Raw genomic sequence first — 9,334 nt, forward strand, 5'->3', positions numbered from 1 at the left:
TGTATGTATTTAACTTCAGGCACTGTGAAGGCACCCTTCAGGCAGCACTGAAGTCAGCTGAACTGCTCACAGAGCACAAAGGACACTGTATGCTGAAGGCATTTCATAAGTGGAGCCTCAGGCTATAGACACACTGAGGCAGGACTTTTCTCCTTGCTGTTATTTGTATTAGAATTATATCCCACTCAGACTGTGTATTTTCCCTGTCCCAGAAGTCATTTACAAAGGAAGTCGGTACCAGATACCGACTGCAGCAGCAGAGGGACAGGAAGAGCATGTGGCACTAATGAGTCCTCTCATGTTTGCCATTTCAGCCCTGTCCCTACAAAGTGCCTTGAAATTTGAAGATGCAAGGTACTCTAAAAAGCTCTTTTACTCCCAGTCTCACTTGTTTATTTGACAGATGTGCTACAGCAAAACACGGTCTTCCAGGACATGTGATGCTGTCATATTCCATGAGTGATCCAGCTCATGAAGCAGGCCAGTGTTCCAGGATGCTGGGCCTTTGATTTTGTCAATATGTCGCTCAAAAATGGCCTCTGTTGCTGCCAAAGCTTGGGAATGCTAGTGATTAAAAAAAAATTATTACATTAAATTTCACAGTCTGTCCAAGAGACAAATATCCCTTATCTATTTTGGTTTTATTATTTTTTTCTTGTTAGTGAGTCTTTTTTTTTTCTTTAACTGAACTGCCTTATAAGCTGCATCAAGCAAAAGGCCGTTGAATTTTCTTCAACATTTTGGAACTGTTATCCAAACTGATAACCCCTTTTCTCCATATTCGCTCTCCCCTCAAATGAATTAAATAAAAAAAAATGTAGGATGTAGAGGTCCTCCCTAGAGATATAAGAGCAGAGCCTGCCTTTTCCTTTGCAAGTCTGAGCAGATGGTATTATCTGAACATACAAATCAGAATTATTATGCTCTTTATAAAAAGGTACATTGAGTCTATGAATAAATTTAGCATAAAATTCACTGTTCTCCTGAGACTTCAGGAGTTAGTAAAAAATCACACGTTGACTCCAAACAAATAGTCATTACCGGTTTCTGAAGTGGAGACCCCATTCTCTTGATGAAGTGTCTGGTGAAAAAAAATACAGTTCCTCTGTCCTGCTGCTTGGACTCATAATATTTTTACCATATTGAAAATCTTTTTAGGAAGGAATTTACGTGTGAGTTAATCTCCAGGTACGATTTCATACTCCGTCAACAAAAATGTTTCCTGCATTGTTATGAAATTGATATTGTCAAATTCAAGCAACGTTGAAGTCTCAAAAATCTTTGATTGGATTAAAAACACTCCAAGATTTGTAAAGAGAAAAAAATTGGCATTTTTGTTCCTTTTTTTTACTGTCTGATTCTTGAACTCTTCAGGTTTCTTCTTCAGGTTTTATTTCAGCACGTGACAGCTGTTTGCATTATAGCTGAGATTCATACACAATGTGGCAGTCCAAGGAGCTAGAGTTTGATGGAAAACAACAGGTTTTCCAAAGTCATTTGACAAGCTTTGACAGCAGACTGAGGGAGGTGATCCTTCCCCTCTGCTCAGCACTGGTGAGGCCACATTGAAGGGCTTGTCCATTCTGTCCCTTCTATCCAGTAAAAGAGAGGCATGGATACACTGGAGAGAATCCATTGAAGGTCTACAAAGATGATTATCTGACAGATAAAAGACTGGATGGCCAAGGCCAAAGAGTAATGGTGAATGGAGTTAAATGCATTTGGCAGGGATTGAGCATACTCTCAGTAAGTTCGTGGATGACTGCTGGAGGGTAGGAAGGCTCTATAGAGGGATCTGGACAGGTTGAATCGATGCACTGACGTCGACTGTGTGAGGTTCAACAAGGTCAGGTGCTGGGTCCTATAACTTGGGTCACAACAACCCCCTGCAGTGCTACAGGCTTATAGCAGAGAGGCGGGAAAGACACCAGATGGAAAAGGACCTGGGCGTGCTGGTTGACAGCAGCTGAACATGAGCCAGCTGGGTGCCCACGTGGCTAAGAAGGCCAATGGCATCCCAGAATGTATCAAAAATAGCGTGGCCATCAGGATCAGGGCAGTGATCATCCCCCTGCATTCAGAACTGGTGTGGCCACACTTTGAATTCCGTGTTCAGTTTTGGGCCCCTCACTACAAGAAGGGCACAGGTTCTGGGGCATGTTCAGAGAAAGGCAATGAAGCTGGTGAAGGGTCTGAAGCACAAGCCTTATGAGGATTCACTGAGGGAGCTGTTCAGTCTGCAGAAAAGGATGCTCAGCCTTATTGCTTTCAACAACTACACGAAAGAAGGTTGTAGCGAGGTGGGGATCTGTCTGTTTTCCCAAGTAATAAGTGATAGAAAAAGAGGAAATGGCCTCAAGTTGTGCCAGAGGTGATTTAGATTGGATATTAATCACCAAAAGATTAGTCAAGCATTGGAACAGGCTGTCCAGGAAGTAGTTGAGTTACCATCATTAGAGGTATTCAAAAGACGTGTAGATGTTGTGCTTAGAGGCATGGTTTACTGCTGGATGTGGCAGTGTTAGATTAATGCTTGCACTCAGTGATCTTAAAGGTCTTCAACACAAGCAATTCTATGATTCTAGCTCTCATGTTTCTCAGATAGGTTGTGGAGTCTCCATTCTTGGAGATGTTCAAAAGCCACGTGGACACAGTCCAGGGCAGCCTGCTCTAGGTGGCCCTGCTTGTGCATGCAGGGTTGGACTAGATGACCTCCAGAGGTCTCTTCCAACATCTGGCAGTTTGTGATTCTGTGACTTCCTTCTATTTTTTCAAGATATATTCAGTGCCATCCATGCAGCATACAGGGCTTCCTTCATCAGGCGTCTTTTGTTCAGACAAAGCTCTTGCTGATAAAGACTAGAACTATAACTGTCCTTTGGTTAATCCTAGGGAATGAAATTATATATTTGAAACTACTAACTCTTGTACCAGGGCAGAATCTTTGTACAGGGCAGATCTCTGGCATTAAGAATCAACTAGAGGGGAGTTGAAATATTGGAGCATTTAGAAAGAAAAAAAAAATCACAGAATTACTATTAGTGAAAAATGTAACACCATCTAAACAGTCATGCAGTGCAGGGTCTATTAGCTGAAGTCCCATACTCAATCAAAGCACTCTCAGATTGATTTAAACAAAATCTTTTCCAGTTCTGGGCTGATGTTGCTGATGACATATTCAGTCTCACTGTCACACATTAAAAAAAAAAAAAAAAAGAAAAAAATTATAAAGGGTCTGGCTTCTCTCAGTCAAAGAATAACTCAGATTTACTCAAGTTTTATGGTAGTGGTGGGAAATTGAATCTTGTCATCTGAGTAGAGATAGACTAAATTATCTGTATCCTAGAAAATGAGACTAATAAGAAAAATTCTATAATCCATGTGTGTCAATGGTCTTACAGAAAATCTATTGGTTTCCTATGAACAAACTTCTCATTGCTGTCAACAGACTGCAGTAGGATATCACTTTTGTGTGCCATTCATCTACCTTTTAGAACAATGTAATTCTACCAAAGTAAACAATGGTACCCGAGAGAATCCACAAATATGACCAAGGCATGTGAAAATAAGGCCCGCTTATTTGTCTGTCTGTAAGCTCTATCATTTGTCTGTCTGTAAGCTCTATCCTACAGATGTTTCCAAAAATTATTAGAACAATAATAACAAGTACAGTACATTGAGAAGAACTGGCAAGGAAAGATTAATTTTAAAGAAGAAACATGAAGACAGGTTTAGAAATTTGTGTTGAAGCACAGACTCTGCACACAGACAGTGTGGTCCATATATGCATTACTGGCCATAAGGGATGTAGCTCAGAGGGCTTACTGGCCCTGGGAAAAGGAACTAGAAAACAGATCCTGCTTTCCCCTTTCCTGCTTTTTTCCTTCCTCCCCTACTCCAGCTTCCAACTCTAACTGTGGCTATCCTAATGACAACAGAAAACATATTGAGAAAAAAAGAAAGTAACCACTCTTCTGTCAGTTAATTGAGCTGAATCAGCTTGCTGATGGCTTGTAGAAAAGCTGGAGAGGGCACAAGGGAAAAGATGGGCAGGGACAAGCAGTACTGTCATTTCAGCAGAAGCCACAGGGTCAGCACAGCCATTTTTGCCTGCTACATCTTCATTACAAAGCCCTGGCTGCACTGACAACAAAGCACCATCAGTGCATATTTCCAAGGCCCCTATCAGTAACTTGTGGGTGGGATTACCTATTATCTACCAATAGACAGAGTCATCCTCTCACCCCCACCACTCTACTTTCTGCAAAATATTTTCCTCAAACACCACACTCAGTGAGTAACAGGCCTATAACTGTAGATAACTGGGAATTCTCTGCTTATCTTACTTTTTACTTCCTGACAAAGAATTGCTTATTCATCAAAAATAAAATTCTTTGAGACAGTTTAATTGCAATGAAGTTGCTGTGACAGGCTTCCAAACCTGACTGAAAACTGCACCTGGCCTCCTACCAATCTGCCTTCCAGCTGGAGGACAAGAAACCCCATTTTTTGGACTGCTCCCTTCAGTTCACTGTCCTGGAAGGCTGATGAGGGATGGAAAGCCCAGAGCCTGTTGGATACTGAGCTTAGAAGCTTCTAAATCTCCAAGTCCCCACCTCCTGCCTGTCACAAGGCTTTCATTGCTCCTGAGCTTTAGGGATGCTGAATTGCAGCTCAGAAGTGGAACTGACAAGGAAATGGGAAGCTGGAAGCTCCATATTCAACAGATGCTATGAATCATTTTTTTGTTGCTTCTCCCCAGTAGAAGTCAGATTCCAGTAGAAGTGTGACTGTTCTCACTCGCCTTGCAAATTTGAAAATTTTTGATTTTCTAGGTTTAAAATGAAAACAGCATTCAAACCCTGGCACACAGTTTCTGTGTAGAGCTCCACCTACTAGTATCCTTTGCAACTAAAAAATGCAAAAATACAATCTCCCAGACCCTATCTTGGGTAGAAGTCTCCAACATATCAGTGACAGTTTTTAGGAGCATTACAGCCCCATAGTAATAGTAAAAATAATCATACTCATCTATTTAAAGAGGACATAGAATTCCTTTCAGAAGCCACAGCTATTTTCCCAATAAATGACTCATTGTGGGTCCCACAACAATATTATTTTTCATTCACTTTTGTCACAGCACAATACTATTTATTGCAATTGCATGACTTATGAAGCAAGCCATAGGCTTTCCAGCTTCTTATGGGCTTATTTTGTTTTATCTTAATTTCTTTTTCTTTGATGTCACTATTCTGTTAACACAAGTATAATGTTATTACAGCTTAAGAAAAACTCCTCTCCACTAGCTCAGTTAACCATAGCAGAAAGCTCAGATGTGTCTAGAGAGTATTTTACCCTAACAACTGAAAAGTTACCCTTATATGAAAATCAAGAGGATCAGAGCTAAACAGATGAACATGAATACTCCCTAGAGGGTTGCCTTGCTTGAAAGATGTCATGGTATCATTTGTATTATGGAGAAACATGTTTCTTCTGTAATAGAAGGTCCATTTTCATTTCTTTAATGCATCCAGAGAAAATATCTGCACCTATATTCAGATCAATATACAATCCCAACCACACCAAGTAAAACAGCTGGAACGAGAAAGACTTTGTTAGTTTTATTCTATCCCATGCTAGTAGCCCCTAAGACACCTGGATCCATGGACAACTCTAGATTTCCAGTCTAGCCAATAACACTGCTTGCATGAGGTTGATTGCTCAAGATAACTTCTGACATGGCTGCCACGAATACCAATCATGTAGTGACAAACCAAGTTATGTCGCTGACAGTAAATGTTTCAATATAACAAAGACTGAGACATAATGAAGCAGCTGAGAAGACTGAGTTTGAACATAGGGTTGACAGTAAAGGTTTATAATGGAAGTAAATTGCAAATCAGATTCAGCACATCAGAAATGTTAGTACAGTAAGAACAGGGAAGCCTCAAAAAGTCCTTCATCTGGATATGAGAACAATTTTTACTTTGCTGTCACTTCCTCTCGTAAACATTTTTGCTCCCTTCAGACCTTGCAGTGTGGGTCTGAGTAACAGATTTTTTGTTCTGGTGCCTTAATTCTTCTTTTTCTCATGTTTGTCTAGGCTTTGCTTTTCAATTCCACATCAACTTTACAATTTAAAAAGTAGGCCACATGCTACTATGTAGGGACTTATTGCCCTCTGCTAGGACAGAGATTTCTGCACTGTGCTCTATTGTCTGATATATGTTAAGCATCTTGGGTCCGCTACATTGAAGATAATACCAGAACACAGTTGATTCAATTGACTCTGAGAATTGACTGGAAAAGGTGGAGACCAATCTGTGGGGCTGTCAGCAGCCTTTGTAGCTGAGCTCAACATACGAGGTGGCTGAGATCCAGTCGCAACCTACTGGAAATGTGAATGACTGAGACCATGGATCACTGACCATGAGGACCATATAGATTCTGCTACCCAGGCAGAGATTATTGAAAACAAATCACAAATGTCAGTATAGGTCGGTTTAGGACAAGAGGCAACTAAAAACACGTCTAAACTGTCAGCTGAACTGGTCAATCATGGATGTGCACATTCAAGTCCAGTGATACCTGCTACTGTAATCTGATACAAATATGACAAAAATATTTTTTTCATTAACTAGTGCCTGTCTTAGCTGAGCCAACATGCAAAGAACTGTTCGAAAATACAGTTCACACTTGACCTGGGCGATGGGCATTAATGTGGTCATAAGTGTTAACAGTTGAAGAAATATCTGCAACTTGGTAGTGCCCAAGTCTGCACCATGTGACCACCATGTGGCTCGTGTGGCTGCATGCGGATTTCAGAAGCAACAAAGGCATATCTCTGAGCACGGTTCTAGAAATGGAGAGAAGTACCATCTTGGCAAAATCAAAAAGGCCAGTAACCATTGAATAAAGATGAGGAGTGAGGACCACTGGTGACAAAGAAATGAGGGTGGATCATATTCTGCAGGAATTTTTATACTTGGAGCTGTTTCAGACTCCCTGTTCTGCAGAAAAATGAAGATTTTCAGAAAAATATTTGTTTGTTGAAACAGAAGTTTCCATTGTGAAAACATCAGTGTCTCTATGAAATTTTTCTCAGGAAGGTTTCTTAGGCCCAGGGTAGGACTTTAGGTCACAGCCAGAGACAGGGCCAAAAAACAGTAGTTGCATCCTGATGCAGATGAGGAAACAAAATGTCCGTCTTTGATATTTAAAGATCTTTTATGGCCAAGTTTACAACTCACTTTTCCTAATGAATTTTTAATATCTATATGAAGTGGAACACACACAAAAAAAAAAAAGCAGGAACTGACTTCCTACCATCATTAGTTGTATTTTCCTGGGTTACTCCAGCTTCACATCCATACTCTGAACTGCGTAGAAGCAGAGGACTTGGTGTTTTGGGGCAAATTCTAGTTCTCAGAATATTTTCTGACAGTCAGCCAAAGAAGTCATGGATTGCTTTAAGCACCACTGCTTTCTCCTGGTTAAAACTGGAACTGCACAAATAACATGTACAAACATAGTATTGTCATTTGCAAATTAACTTTCTCCTGAGTAATTTGATCTGTGCACATCCCAAAGGTAAGCTACAAAAGCTCTGAGAAGCATGACGTTAATGACAATTTTTAATTCTGTAGTGGAAAACTTGCTTCATAATACCCATAAATGTTAGCTAATGACTGTGTGAAACAGCTGTAATACCGTTCTTATTTTAGGAGAAGACATGATACTTTTTTGTTCTCTCCTATCACATAAGCTGTACTGGCTGTGAGAGGGACTCATGCTACCACTCACATCCAAATGCTGGTGCAGATAGAGTTTAAGAGAAGTGGTCAGGCCCTTAAGCTAAATCTGCTTAGCTTGATCTAAATTCTCAGCCATGAATCAGTTGCTCAGATAAAGAAATCTGCAGATTACAAACAGAGAAGGCTTTTCCACTGCTTTGTCTTGTTAAGCAAAGAAAGAGAGAGAATAACCACATCTTTGTCTCCAGACAGGGAAAAATCAGGACCCCATTGTCACAAAGGATTGGATATACTTGGTTTACATATGATACTTTAGGGTCCATTCCAGCTCCTCACTGTACTCTGTTATACTAACACTGCCACTTCCCACTGTAAAGATTTGCTCACAGGCAAATTATTTATATTCTCACCTCTTCAGCAGCTAGAGTTCATCATCCCTGCCATTTCATCCTCATTAGTATTACCTTTTGTTAACCTTGGAGATATAAATTTGATAAGGCTTCAGGAAGATGTTATGTCACTGATGTGATAAAAACTTGGCCAAAGTTTAGTGGCTATTAAAAAATATTAAGTATTCCTTATGCTGCTTGCTATGCTCCGTGCATAAAATTTGCCCAGAGCCTGGTCTGCAGACTGAGAGAGAAGATATTCTCTACTGACACCGGAGTCAACCTGTTCTGCCTCATGGCTGTGGTGGCTGCCAAGAATCCCCTGTTCAGATGGGTATATTTCTCTCCCCTTTGATACCTCTGGGTATCTCTTAGTAAACTATAGAAGTAAAATGTGCCTGAATCCCTGGAAAAGGTTTAAAGGAGAGAGATTCACAAAATGTTGCTGGTGGCTTATCATCATTTACCGCACAAAGGAAAGTTGACTCTTTGGCAAGTTGTTGCAGCATGGGTCATAGCTAAGCAGGGGTACATGAGTCATGCACAGCTTTTGTTGTAAGCATCCCTCTGGTCTTGAAGTGCAGGAAGGACTGGAATCATGCCAGAGCTGCCTCAGTTTCTCTCCTACATGCCAAAGATGTCAGAGGAGCATATGGCTCTTCTCTCTCTGCTTCCTCTGACAGGAGGAACTGTCATGGGTCTTTTGTTCCCTCTGCTTCTGTTCATGGATCTGTTGGCTTTTCAGCACTGAATCTGATTCTCCTGAAGCTTAAGCCTATGGCAGAAGTACTTCTGATGGAGATTATGTTTAAGTATCTTGTTAAGGTAAGGAATGGGACAAACAACGGGAGATAAGTTATGCAAAGGATGTCATTGTGCCAGTCTGAGGAAACCAAAGAAAACCTCATGTGTTGCCTCTTAGACTAATAAATCTCCAAGTCTTTTCTGTTATTATCTTTAAATGCTTATTATGAATTAATTCTTACCTTTCTTAAAAAGGCTGTCTTTGAAGATCTGCACCTCTGTATATATTCCGGGAAATGGGTGACTTACAATTCATAAGACCTTTGTATCCTATAAGTACTAATTTTTTGTGATACAATGAGGTCCTGGTTGGGTATTTACATAAAACCCAGTGCTGCCTTTTGGCAGCTCTACATAGTAGTTTACATTAACAGTAATGTAAGCCCT

General features: G+C 40.5%; 1 long non-coding RNA gene across 1 annotated transcript; it reads right to left on the reverse strand.

Annotated features, from left to right (window-relative positions):
* Positions 1-368: 368 nt before the first annotated feature.
* LOC116787189 lies at positions 369-7,401 on the reverse strand. The gene is made up of 2 exons (XR_004357209.1): positions 7,327-7,401; positions 369-564 (listed from the first exon to the last, which is right to left on the reverse strand). It is a non-coding gene; the product is annotated as an uncharacterized LOC116787189 (long non-coding RNA).
* Between the last annotated feature and the right edge of the window lie 1,933 nt (positions 7,402-9,334).

The sequence above is a fragment of the Chiroxiphia lanceolata genome, chromosome 5, assembly GCF_009829145.1.
Source record: "Chiroxiphia lanceolata isolate bChiLan1 chromosome 5, bChiLan1.pri, whole genome shotgun sequence".
NCBI lineage: Eukaryota > Metazoa > Chordata > Aves > Passeriformes > Pipridae > Chiroxiphia > Chiroxiphia lanceolata.